Below are 14033 nucleotides of genomic sequence, written 5' to 3'. Positions count from 1 at the left end.
TATTTGACTTTTGGAGTTCTAACATAAATAGTGCTGTGTTTGTAATTTCCAGTTTACTTGTTTATCAGTTGCATATTGTTCATATAGGAAAGCAACTGGCAGTCTCAGTGCATATGCGCTCGTAAAATAGCTGCAAAATGTAGAAAGCCGACACGTGCAAAATTAGAGACACAGACAAACTTACAATTACGCTTGAGGTTTTCATCCTTCTCTCTCAACAACTGATAAGACATATGGAGAAATAAGTTCAGTATATAGAGTGAGAGAAAGAGAGCAAATAGTATATAGTATATATATAGAGAGAGAGAAAACAAATAGTCTATAGAGAGAGAAAGAGAGCAAATAGTATATATATATAGAGAGAGAGAGAAAACAAATAGTCTATATATACATATAGAGAGAGAGCACAAATAGTACAGTATATATACTGTAGAGAGAGAAAGAACAAATAGTATATATATATGCATATGTAGAGAGAGAGGCTTATTTTAAGGACTTGGGTAACTTCACACATGAAGCAGGAGCCTTGCAACAGCATCTTCCACCTCCTCCGTCCCATCCTTTGTGCTGTCACTGCTTCGTGATATTTTTATACATGTTATAAACCCCACGTCAACATTTTCCCTTTAAACAGTTAATTATATTTTTGATCGATTTTTAAAAAGAAAAAATAGGTTTCTGTATTTACGTTTATTCTCACCCTTTCCAGGGCTTCTCCCTCTTTTGTGTCGATTCCTACAGAATATGCCCTTGACATTTTTGTAGCACATTCTGCTGGTAGTGAATTCTCTCGGCTTTCCTTTGTCTGTAGAGCTCCATTTTATCTTGCAAGGAGACCTGATCCTGACTAAAAACCTATGTACAATTTTTTTTTTTCCAGATCTGGCCATGGCAATTACAAAGAGTTTGACCTGAAACAAAGAGGCTGCCAGGTATTTCTCCAGCAAAGGTGGGTTTATTCAGGGTCAGCAGAGAATTACAATTTGGGATCTGCAACCATGGGGAGCCACATGCAAATATCCACACAGCAAAAGAAAGGGAATGCTTTTATGGGGGGAGAAGGACGTTGGGAGGGTGTGGGTAACCAAGAGTCCATGGCTTTTCGTTGGCTGAGTCCTTGCCAGGAAAGAAGAGGAGTCTTCTTCCTATTGGGCTTTGCAGTTGTCACTGGACATTGGAGCTCCCCCTGCTGGTCTCCCACCTCCATCTAGTTGAGGTTTCTGTTCATTAATTTTTTTATAGCTTTATCTGGCCGCCCTCCCCACACCAGACTTGGTGCACAGCCGGTGCATTGCAGTCTCTGAAGGGAATTGCATTTGATGACACAGGCTGCCTGTGCTCTTTTGTGTATCTGCATTCCTAGTTCACTTACCTGTGGGGCCTCTTTATGGGGGAGTCTTGGCAGAGGCCTTCCTCAGCCATTTCCACGGAAACCCCTTTGTTGGGAAGAGGGGAGGGAGCCTTGAGGCCACACTGACTCAGCACTCGGGACCAGCCCTCCTACTCCTGCCCCTAGCTTCCAGATCGTTAAACTTGCAGGAGCTTTCTGATCAGGGCTCCTTCAGCAGGGAGACAACCCCTGCATCTGTGCTAAGCCACCTGACCCGTAACCAATGCACTGTTCCACACAAGAAAAAGGAATGGAGGAATCAAGGCTTTCTCCTGTTAGCTTCTTGCTTGTGCTATGACAGTAAGTGATTAAAGACTTGATTGCTCTTTTCATTTTGCTTTGCTGTCTTAATAAACATGGCAACATCTGGCAGCTCAGCCCTGCCTAGCTCAGCTGCGCTCCTGACACCTTGACTTTGAAAGGTATGTTTATTATGAATAGAATTCTGGGCTGACAGTTTTGAGATTCACAACTGGAAAGATGTTACACCTTTATCTTCCAGCTTGTGCTTTGTGACACACAGTCCTTATCTTTAGTCCTCTGATTTAATGTCTTTGCTTTCTGGAGGTCGTCAGGATTTTATCGTTGACTGTCCACTGTTCAAGCATGATGACTTTGGATCTGCAGACAGAGTTGTTGTTTGGTTGGTTAGTTGGGGCTTCGTTGTCTGTACTGATCATTATTTATTCTGCCTGAACTTTTCCAAACACGGACCTTCGGTGTGATAATCTTTCATTGTTTTTGGAAAATTCTCAATCATTAGCTTTTCAAGTGTTTCCTCTAGCTTGTTCTCTATTTCTTCTCATTGTGGGACTCCACTTACATTTGTTTGTCATAATGAAAAAAAAAATCTAATGGCTGCTGAAGTTATTGTGCCAATATTTTGTTTTAATTCTTATATCTACATTCATAGGTGAAAAGTCACTCTAATGTGCCTTTCTTATCCTGTCTTTATCTGGCTCTGTTGTCAAGTTAAACTATCTTCACAGGATAAATCGAGATGTGGTTCCCTTCTTTCTATACTGAAACATTGTGTGAAGGATTGGAATTAATTCTACTCTGAATTTATTGGAGAATTGCCTATATAACTTATTGTACTTGTGTTTCCTCTAAGAGATGATATTTTTGAAGTTTAATTAATCATTATAGGATTAGTTAGTTTTTATTCATTCTTGATATAGTTGTTGCTTTTTTTTTTTAAAGCCATACTTGCAGCACATGGAGGTTCCCAGGGGGAATCAGAGCTATAGCCATCAGCCTACACCACAGACACAGCAACTGCCAGATCCAAGCCGTGTCTGCAACCTACACCATAGCTCACAGCAACTCTGGATCCTTAACCCACTGAGCAAAGCCAGGGATTGAACCTGTGTCCTTATGGATGCTAGTCAGATCTGTTTCCACTGAACCATGATGGGAACTACTAATCTTGATATACTCTTGATATAGTTCTCAAACATTCATTTCATCTAAGATGTTGAATATAAATTACCTGCTGGTAGTCTCACATTATGTTTTAATCTCTACTGGGTTAGTACATGTGTGTATTTGTAAAATTCTCTTCTCCAAGAACTGTCTTTTGACTTTGATTCTCGCCATTTTACCTTTGTTTTCTTCCTGGATTTTTTTTTTTTTGTCTTTTTGCCATTTCTTGGGCCACTCCCACAGCGTATGAAGGTTCCCAGGCTAGGGGTCCAATCGGAGCTGTAGCCACAGGCCTACGCCAGAGCCACAGCAACTCGGGATCCGAGCCGCACCTGCAACCTACACCACAGCTCACGGCAACGCTGGATCCTTAACCCACTGAGCAAGGCCAAGGATCGAACCTGCAACCTCATGGTTCCTCATCTGGATTCGTTAACTACTGAGCCACGACGGGAACTCCTACCTTTGTTTTCTTAATCATTTTCATTGGTCTCCCTTGTTTTCTTAATCTACTCTCAGTGCCTTCCCACTACTTTATCTGGCGTAATTTTGTTGTATGTTTCTTACCATCTTTATTTGAACTTACTCTGCGGTCTCTACTCCTAATGTAATAACCCGTAAGTATATGTTAAAATCTACAAACCCCCCAATTTTTTGATATATGATTCATTTATAGTCATTAATTTATCAATATTTTAATCGTTATGAGTTTTTTCTTTGACCCATGGGTTATTATTAAATGTGCCTTTCACTTGCAGATATATTAGGGATTAAACTCATCTTAACTTCCAATTGCATGGTGGGCAATAAACATGATCTGTAATGATGGCTGTTTTTTTAAATTTGTGAAGATGAGTTATATGACCTAGTTAGTACAAAATCAATTTTTGCAAATGCATTTTATAGCCTTGAGTAGAATGTGTGTTCTTTAATTGCTAGTTACAGATGTCTATATATCTTTATTAGATCAAAATAAGATTACTTCTGTGGTTCTAATCTTCTTGACTTGTCAATAATTGGAAGATATGTTTGTTTATTTTTTATATATTTATTTATTTTTCTTACTCAATGAATTTATTACATGTGTAGCTGTACAATGATCATCACAATCCAATTTTACAGCATGTCCATCCCACACCCCCAGCTCATTCCCCCCACCCCCCAAACTGTCTCCTTTGGAAACCATACGTTTTTCAAAGTCTGTGAGTCAGCAACTGTTCTGCAAAGAAGTTCATTCTGTCCTTTTTTCAGATTCCACATGTCAGTGACAGCATTTGATGTTGGTGTCTCACTGTCTGACTCACTTCACTTAGCATGATAATTTCTAGGTCCATCCATGTTGCTAAAAATGCTGGCATTTCATTCCTCCTAATGGCTGAGTAATATTCCATTGTGTGTATGGACCACATCTTCTTGATCCACTCCTCTGTCAATGGACATTTAGGTTGTTTCCATGTCTTGGCTATTGCAAATAGTGCTGCAGTGAACATTGGAGTACATGTGTCTTTTTGAGTCATGGTTTTCTCTGGATAGATGCCCAGGAGTGGGATTGCTGGATCAAATGGTCGTTCTATGTTTAGTTTTCTGAGGAATCTCCACACTGTTTTCCACAGTGGTTGTGCCAATTTCCAATCCCACCAACAGTGTAATACGGTTCCTTTTTCTCTATACCCTCTCCAGCACTTATTGTTTGTAGACTTTTTGATGATGGCCATTCTGGCTGGTGTAAGGTGGTACCTCATAGTGGTTTTGATGTTCATTTCTCTGATAATGGGTGATGTTGAACATCTTTTCATGTGTTTTTTGGCCATCCGTATGTCTTCTTTGCAGAAATGTCTGTTTAGATCTTCTGCTCATTTTTCAATGAAGTTGTTTGTTTTTTTGGTATTGAGTGGTAGGACATGTTTATAAATTTTGTAGATTAATCCCTTGTCAGTCGATTCATTTGCAAAGATTTTCTCCCATTCTGTGGGTTGTCTTTTCATTTTGCTTAGGGTTTCCTTTGCTGTGCAGAAACCTTTAAGTTTAATTAAGTCCCATTTGTTTATTTTTGTTTTTACTGTCATTGCTATAAGGGGTGGATCTGAGAAGATGTTGCTGTCCTTTATGTCAGAGAGTGTTTGGCCTATGTTTTCCTCTAAGAGTTTCATAGTATGTGGTCTTATATCTAGGTCTTTAATCCATTTTGAGTTTATTTTTGTGTATGGTGTTAGGAAGGGTTCTAATTTCATTCTTTTACATGTGGCTGTCCAGTTTTCCCAGCACCACTTATTGAAGAGGCTGTCTTTTCTCCATTGTATATTCTTGTCTCCTTTGTCACAGATTAGTTGGCTGTAGGTGCGTGGGTTTAATTCTGGGTTTTATATCCTGTTCCACTGATCTATATTTCTGTCTTTGTGCCAGAACCATACAGTTCTGATGATTATTGCTTTGTAGTATAGTCTGAAGTCCGGGAGCCTGATTCCTCCAGCTCCATGTTTCTTTTTCAGGATGTCTTTGGCTATTCTGGGTATGTTGTGCTTCCAAACAAACTTTAAGTTATTTTGTTCAAGTTCTGTGGAAAATGTCCTTGGTAATTTGATAGGGATTGCATTGAATCTGTAGATTGCCTTGGGTAGTATGATCATTTTGATAATATTAACTTTTTTTGAAATTTTATTTTATTTTATTCTTTTACGGAATAAAATACATACATTTAAACACAATTATATTCACACAGATTATTATATCATGGATCTTAAGAAAGAAATTAGGAGTTCCCATCATGGCGCAGTGGTTAACGAATCCGACTAGGAACCATGAGGTTGCGGGTTCGGTCCCTGCCCTTGCTCAGTGGGTTAACGATCCGGCGTTGCCATGAGCTGTGGTGTAGGTTGCAGAGGTGGCTCGGATCCTGCGTTGCTGTGGCTCTGGCGTAGGCCTGTGGCTATAGCTCCGATTCGACCCCTAGCCTGGGAACCTTCATATGCCACAGGAGCGGCCCAAGAAATGGCAAAAAGACAAAAAAAAAAAAACAAAGAAAGAAAGAAACAGATTAAATGCCTCCCTCTGGAGAAGTGGAATGGAAAATATGCTGAGACAAATAGGAAATTTATTCTATAATTTATCCCATTTTGTATGGCTTTCATCCTTACTATTTAGTATTATCTAGTACATTTCAATTTTTCTTTAACAATTAGCATTATATTAAAATTGTTATATTTTGCAACTAAAATTTATAAAGAAGAAAGCCTTATATACCATTAAATATTTTATATAACATAATAAAAATAATAACTTAACTGGTAAGAATAACAAAAATAATACACCCTTTGAAAATAAGTAAAATATAAAATGCATAAATTGGTTAAAAAACAGGGAGTTCCCGTCGTGGTGTAGTGGTTAACGAATCCGACTAGGAACCATGAGGTTGCGGGTTCGGTCCCTGCCCTTGCTCAGTGGGTGAAGGATCTGGCATTGCCGTGAGCTGTGGTGTAGGTCGCAGACGCGGCTCGGATCCCTCCTTGCTGTGGCTCTGGCGTAGGCCGGTGGCTATGGCTCCGATTTGACCCCTAGCCTGGGAACCTCCATATGCTGTGGGAGCAGCCCAAAGAAATAGCAAAAAGACAAAAAAAAAAAAAAAAACCAGTGTAACTATATAAATATGTCCTCACAATTTGTTACATCCTATTGATTCTTCAATATAGGCATTACAACCATTCTAGGTGATGTGATAAACAAGACATTATAGACCTTACATTGTACCATGGAGAGAAATGGTTATTAATGATACAATTGTAGAACTATATTACAGTTGCATTATTTAATTATAATTATCACAAATTCTTTGATGGAGAGGAAATCACAATCAGATCTAAGAAGACTTCAGCATTCCAAGAATGATGACAAATGACTCCCTTTATGGTGGATTATGCACTTATTTACTATGAGATATATTTCTTCTCCAGAGATTCTTTGTTTGTGTATCAATTGTAGATTTTTGGTTTGCAGTCATTCTGAAGTTTTGATATGAGTCTATATGTATATGAGGTTGTTTTAAGTTGTTATTCTCTTAATTGCAAGTTTATCTCCAGTGTTCTGCATTTGTACCCTCCTCATGATTTCTGGTTTTGGTGGCATAATTGTGTGTGGATGATTTCGTATCTTTACTGTATATAGACCTTTACTGGTGAGCCTCGTCATGTGTGGCATTTTTGTTTCCTTTTGCTGTCTTTTCTTTGCTGCTTAGAGAAGTTCCTTTAGAATTTGTTGTGAGGCTGGTTTAGTGTTGCTGAATTCTCTCAACTTTTGCTTATCTGTGAGGCTTTTGATTTCTCCTTCAAATCTGAATGAGAGCCTTGCTGGGTAAAGTAATCTTGGTTGGAGGTTTTTTCCTTTCATCACGTGAAGTATATCATGGCACTCCCTTCTGGCCTGCAGAGTTTCTGCTGAAAAATCTGCCAATAACCTTATTGGGGTTCCCTTGTATGTTACTTGTTTCTTTTTCCTAGCTGCTTTCAAGATTTTCTCTTTGGAATTCCCATTGTGGCGCAATCCGACTAGGAACCATGAGGTTGTGGGTTCTGTCCCTGCCCTTGCTCAATGGGTTAAGGATCTGGCATTGCCGTGAGCTGTGGTATAGGTGGCAGATGCAGCTCAGATTCTGCGTTGCTGTGGCTCTGGCGTAAGCCAGTGGCCACAGCTCCGATTGGACCCCTAGCCTGGGAACCTCCATATGCCGTGGGAGCGGCCCAAAGAAATAGCAAAAAGACAAAAAAAAAAAAAAGATTTTCTCTTTGTCTTTAATTTTGGTCAGTTTGATTAGTATGTGTCTCGGGTGTTCCTCCTTGGGTTTATTTTATATGGTACTTGTTGTGCTTCCTGGATTTGAGTGAGTGGTTCCTTTCCCATGTTAGGGAAATTTTCGGCTATTATCTCTTGGAATATTTTTTCTGTCCCCTTCTCTCTCTCTTCTCCTGGCACCCCTATAATACGGATATTGGTGCATTTAACATTGTCCCAGAGTTCCCTGAGACTCTCTTCATTTGTTTTCAACCTTTTTTCTCTTTTCTGTTCTGCATTCGTAATTTCCACTAAGATAGTATTAACTCTTAAAATCCAAGAGCATGTTATGTCTTTCCGTCTATTTGTGTCCTCTTTGATTTCTTTCATCAGTGCCTTATAGTTTTCAGAGTACAGGTCTTTTGTCTCTTTAGGTAGGTTTACTCCTAGGTATTTTATTCTTTTGGATGTGGTGGTAAACGGGATTGCTTCCCTAATTTCTCTTTCTGATCTTTCATTGTTGGTGTATAGAAATGCCGTCGATTTCTGTGTATTAATTTTGTATCCTGCGACTTGGCCACATTCATGTATGAGCTCTAACAGTTTTCTGGTCGAGTCTTTAGGATTCTCTAGATAGAGTATCATCTGCAAGTAGTGATCGTTTTACTTCTTCCTTTCCAATTTCGATTTCCTTTTATCTCTTTTACGTCTCTGATTGCCGTGGCTGGGACTTCCAACGCCATGTTGAAGGGTAGTGGTGAGAGCAGACATCCTTGTCTTGTGCCTGATCTCCGCGGGAATCCTTTCAGCTTTTCACCACTGAGAATGGTGTTCGCTGTGGGTTTGTCGTATGCGGCCTTTGTTATGTTGAGGTAGCTTCCCTCTATGCCCACTTTCTGAAGGGTTTTTATCAGAAATGGTGTTGGATTTCATCAAAGGCTTTTTCCGCATCTACTGAGAGGACCATAGGGTTTTGATTCTTCAGTTTGTTCATGTTTATTTTTTTAAATGATTTTTATTTTTTCCATCATAACTGGTTGACAGTGTTCTGTCGATTTTCTGCCGTACAGCAAGGTGACCCAGTCACACATACATATATACATTCTTTTTCTCTCATTATCCTGCTCCATCATAAGTGATTAGATGTAGTTCCCAGTGCTGCACAGCAGGCTCTCATTCCTTATCCACTCCCTCCCCACTCCCCCTTGACAACCACAAGTCTGTTGTCTGTGTCTGTGAGTCTGTTTCTGTTCTGTAGGTAGGTTCACTTGTGCCATATTTTAGATTACACATGTAAGTGATATCATATGGTGTTTATCTTTCTCTGACTTACTTCACTTAATATGAGACTCCCTAGTTGCATCCATGTTGCTGCAAATAGCATTATTTTATTCTTTCTTTATGGCTCAGTATTATTTTGTTGTATATACGTACCATGTCTTCTTTATCCAGTCCTCTGTTGATGGACATTTAGGTTGCTTCCTTGTCTTGACTGTTGTAAATGGTGCTGCAATGAACATTGGGGTGCATGTGTCTTTACAAGTTTTGGTTTTCTCCAGAGAGATGCCCAGGAGTGGAACTGCTGCATCGAATGGTAGTTCTATATTTAGTTTTTGAAGGAATCTCCGTACTGTTCTCCGTGGTGGCTGCGCCACTGTCCATTCCCTCCAACAGTGTAGGAGGGTTCCCTTTTCCCCACAGCTTCTCCAGCATTTATTGTTTGTAGACTTCCTGTCCATGACCATTCTGACTGGTGTGAGGTGATACCTCATTATAGTTTTGATTTGCATTTCTCTAATAATGAGTGATTTGAGCGTCTTTTCATGTGTGTTTTGGCCATCTGCCTGTCTTTGGGAAAATGTCTATTTAGATATTCTGCCCATTTTTTGAATTTTTTTAGATATATAAATCTATATGAGATGTTTGTATAGTTTGGAAATTAGTCCTTGTCAGTCACTTCATTTGCAAATATTTTCTCCCATTCTGTGGATTGTCTTTTCGTTTTACGGATATTTCCTTTGCTGTTCAAAAGCTTTTAAGTTTAATTAGGTCTCATTTGTTTATTTTTGCTGTTGTTTTTATTATTCTCAGAAGGGATCAAAAATAATGTTGCCCTAATTGATCTCAGAGTGTTCTGCCTGTAGGAGAACTGCACGAGTTGTACAGTATCGACGTCCCTACCAAGATGCCTTTAATCCACTTTGCGTTTACTTTTGTGTGTGGTGTAAGAGGCCGTTCTAATTTCATTCCTTTACATGTAGCTGTCCAGTGTTCCCAGCACCACTCGGTGAAGAGACTTTGTTTTCTGCGCGGTGTATTTTTGCCTCCTTTGTTGTAGATTAGTTCACGGTAGGTGTGCGGGTTTATTTCTGTTGTATTGAGATGATGATACCGCTGTTACCTGAAGAGCTTTCCGTTAGGCGTTTCAACCTATTTGCCCGTTTATGGTTTTCACAGCCCATACGTCCTTCTAGGCTCATTGCCCAACTCTCCGCAGGGCAGTTTCTACATTGTTCCGTGGATTTAGAGAATTCCACCTCTCTCAGAGTTCTTCTACATTCCTAATTGTAGTCGTTATAAACATTCTAAGTTCGCCACTTACCTTAGTAGCACAAAAGCCCTGAGCCTTTTCCTCGTATGTTGCTCCATCTTTTTTAGATATTTCATGCTTCTACTTCCTTTAAGACCAGCCGTCATTGGATTCTGTGTGTCAGCTCTCACTTGATTTTCATGGATCCTTTTCAGGCAGTCTTTCGTTTTGTGTGATGCTTCTGCTCTTCCATGTATTCCCCCCAAACCCTGAGTCTTCTAGCCTAGGATCTCTTTTTCTTCCTGAAACAAATATAATATGTACCCCTAATAAAACTTTAAAAAATAAAAGCTTTTTTTTTTTTTTTTTGGCTGCACCCTGGTGCACAGAAGTTCCCAGGCCTGGGATCAAACCTGAGGCACAGCAGTGACAATGCTGAATCCTTAACCACTAGGCCACCAGGGAATTCCATGAAAAGTTTTAAGTAACGTGTTAATAAATCGGAAACTATATCCTTAGCCGGGATCTCTTTGATAAGATCCGGCTTAAGTATGTCCAAGACCTCTCCAGTCGGATTAATGAGAGCCACCAGAGCGTCCCGTTTTCACAACCGAACTCGTTCCCACCAAACTCTGCTGCTGTTCCTTACCGCAGCATACACCACACCCTGACCCGTCTGACTGAGCGTCCCATCGTCTTGAGAATAACCCACATCCTCTCTCAAGTACGGGGCGCTACATCATCATATTCTGCTCGGTGGTCACTGTTCAGTGCTTCTGCCCTCATCCCCGCCGCCGCCGCCGCCCTCCCCCCAGGGTGCCAGCAGCCTCTCCTCACTGACCTGCCTGCTGCCCAGCTGGCTGCAGAGGGCGGGTGCCCGGCGCACTGCACCCCACCTGATCTTCTAGAACCTTAGGCTTTTCTGTGGCTCCTGCTGCGTAACAGAGATGAAGTGGGGTACAGATCTCTTGATAACCGACATATCACTTAGTGACCAGCATTTGACAATTCTGTCTTACTTTCCTTCCGGAGTTCCTTCCCGGTGGCCTGGCAGCCCTGGGCCTACCTGGCACCGTTTGGCTGACCTGGATCAGCAGCTGCCCAGGTTTCACTGAGCTTGCACGTCACTGAATAAGTAGTTTCTGATTTAAATATTAAAACCAAACTCTGTGATTTATAACATGAAGTCCTTCGTAGTATTGATGCTTCCTAACTTGAGCCGTGACTACCCCAGTTTCATGTTTTCCTTTATCTCTAGCCAAAAAGTAACTTTTTGTGTAAACATGCCATAATGTTGGATACCTTTAGGCCTTCAGACTTGCTATCTCTTCTGCCTAGAAGGCCCTTCCCACTTGTCTCTATCTTGTTAATTACTACTCAGTTTTAAAAATTCGAGTCCAGTCATTTTTTCTGGACAGCGTTCCCACACGTTGGCCCATCGCATGCAAAGACGTTGCCTCTGTCTCTCTGCAGAAGCTTGCACACACCTGTTCATAGCGTGAGGCACAGACCCTGCGTCACCATTGGTGACGCGCTTACCTGTCCTCCCTCTTTATATTCTTTTTTTTTTTTTTTTTTTTTTGCTTTTTAGGGCCGCATCCAAGGCATTAGGAGGTTCCCAGGCTAGGGTTAAATCTGAGCCACAGCTGTCGGCCTATACCACAGGCACAGCAATGCAGGATCTGAGCCACCTCTGTGACCTACACCACAGCTCACGGCAATGCCGGATCCTTAACCCACTGAGCGAGGCTGGGGATGGAACCCAGATCCTCATGGATCCTAGTCAGGTTCGTTAACCGCTGATCCACGAAGGGAACGCCCTAGAGTCTTGTCTTGAGCAGGGAGCGGGAGAGGAGCACAAAGGCTGGGCCTCATTCGTGATTACATATCAAGCGCTGCATTTGCTCGGCTCCTTCCACGTGGTTAATGCTCAGTACCTTGCTCAAATGAATGAGTTTCATTGACTTAGGAATTCCAGAAGTTTAATAGCAAAGATGGGGGAAGCGCAGATAAAGCGGAAGATAACAGAGAGAAGAGAGGAACAGAGTCGGAGGAGAGGCAGTGGGAGAAAGACGGAGAGCAAAGGGGCGAAGCCAGGACGTGGTCATGGGTGCACCGTGCGCTCTGTTCACTCTAGTTTCTCTGCAGCGGTTTAAGGGCCAAGTAATTCTCGCCAGAAGATGCGAGCTTGAGTCCGTCTACGCCACCGCCTGGTCCTCACCCTCCTCCCCGTCTCTGCTTTTGAGGAAGAAGGACTCCCTGGTCCAAGGACAGTCGTTCCACAATGCTGGCTGAGGAAGGCTTGTTGGCGTCAGGGGCGAGGGGACTGTGCTTCACGAGGCAAGATCAAAATCAATTCTGAAACTTCCTTCTTCTACTTTTGATCCGGCGACTTCTGTTTTAACATTGCAACCAAAATTGCTCCCCTGGGGTGCTTCCTTTGATGAAGACAACCGACAAACAGCAAAGTATTCTTTGTCTGCAGTGACCGAACCAAATAATAATACAGCCGGACCTGTCTGAGCTCCTGGAAAAGGACGGGTCGGGTGTGGCAGAGAAAACCGCGGATGCTGGCACAGGGACTCCATGCAAGTCGTTCTCCTAAATCCTCTTATGTGACTGTCTCGTGAAGCATGTTCACAGGCGCCCTCTAGAGTCTCGTCCTATTCGTACCATCGCTTTTATTTTAGATCGACAGATGCCTGCATCCCATCCTCTCTCAGAGGTGGACACTGTGGTGGTTCCCCTCAGCCGCTACCATCTGGGAGGCCAGCTGCAGTTGAATTGTCTCTATTTTAAGAGCCACCTCCGTGTCACAGGGCTGCGAGCCCCCACCCCACCCTCCTGTGAGGGGCCGGACGGTCCCGTCTGGTCACATCTGGGGAACGTGCTGCCTTAAGAGCTCTCTGTGTTGCGTGATTATCCACAGAATTCACCACGTAGCCTCATGCGATCCAAGAAACATCAGTCCTGGCTGCAGGCCTGGCCGAAGCCGTCCCTTCATCAGCTCTGCTTCGTTCAGGGGCTGGTCCGGGGCCTTCCTCTGAGTGCCCCCGCCGCAGCAGACTCAGTATCTGAAAGCTCGCATGTTCGGGGACTCAGGAAAGGCCACTTTCCCCAGGTCATCATGCAGGAGTCCCTTCGCTTCCCTGTCCCGAGACAAGGACAGCATTGACCCCTGCAGTCCTTTGTGACCTGGGAGTGAAGGACGCAGGTCGCTGAGCTGAGCGCACAGGCTCAGGGAGACAGCGCAACAGCAGCCACTTTGCGGGCAGCCGCTCTGGTCCAAAGTGCCGGGACACAGCCAGCGAAAAGAGAAGCAGGTCCCCCCACCTCCACAGGCGGAGGAATAAGGAGTGGCTTGGACTTTGGGGCCTTTTGCAGAAAAGCTCCAGCAGCTTCCTGCTGCAGAACTCGCTGCCCTCAGGCCCAGACTTTGAACAGCAGGGACTGCCTGAAGCCCCTCCAGTGCTGGGCTCAGGGAGGCACAGATGTCCCCCGGGTTTAGGTCCTAAGCTCAGAAGAGAGCCCTGGGAGAAGACCAGGCTGGGCACGGGCCGGTTTTTGTCTTCAGTCTGCAGGTTTAATTTGATACAGAGACATCTATGGACACTTAGAGATGACAGGGTGGGGGCAGCGTGTTTCCTTGGGTCCCCAAGCACAGTGAAGAAAACCAGCCCATTCAAACACAATACCAGAGAGAGGCACTTGCTTATAAACAAGATAGGCCTTGTGTGGATGTTGCTTAAACAATTTCCATTCTATGAAAACGTTCTCCACTGACACAAAACGACGAAAGCCCCCAATCGCCAGGCCCCCATCTCTACAGAATCCAGGATTCTGTTGCTGGAGGCAGAGGGGCCTGCCCATCTCACACGCCATGAGAGGGACCAGGGAGAAAAGCAGGGGCGAGTGTCATCCCCATCA

Source organism: Phacochoerus africanus, chromosome 4 (assembly GCF_016906955.1).
Source record: "Phacochoerus africanus isolate WHEZ1 chromosome 4, ROS_Pafr_v1, whole genome shotgun sequence".
NCBI classification, from domain to species: Eukaryota; Metazoa; Chordata; class Mammalia; order Artiodactyla; family Suidae; genus Phacochoerus; species Phacochoerus africanus.
Note: the sequence above shows the minus strand (reverse complement) of the source record.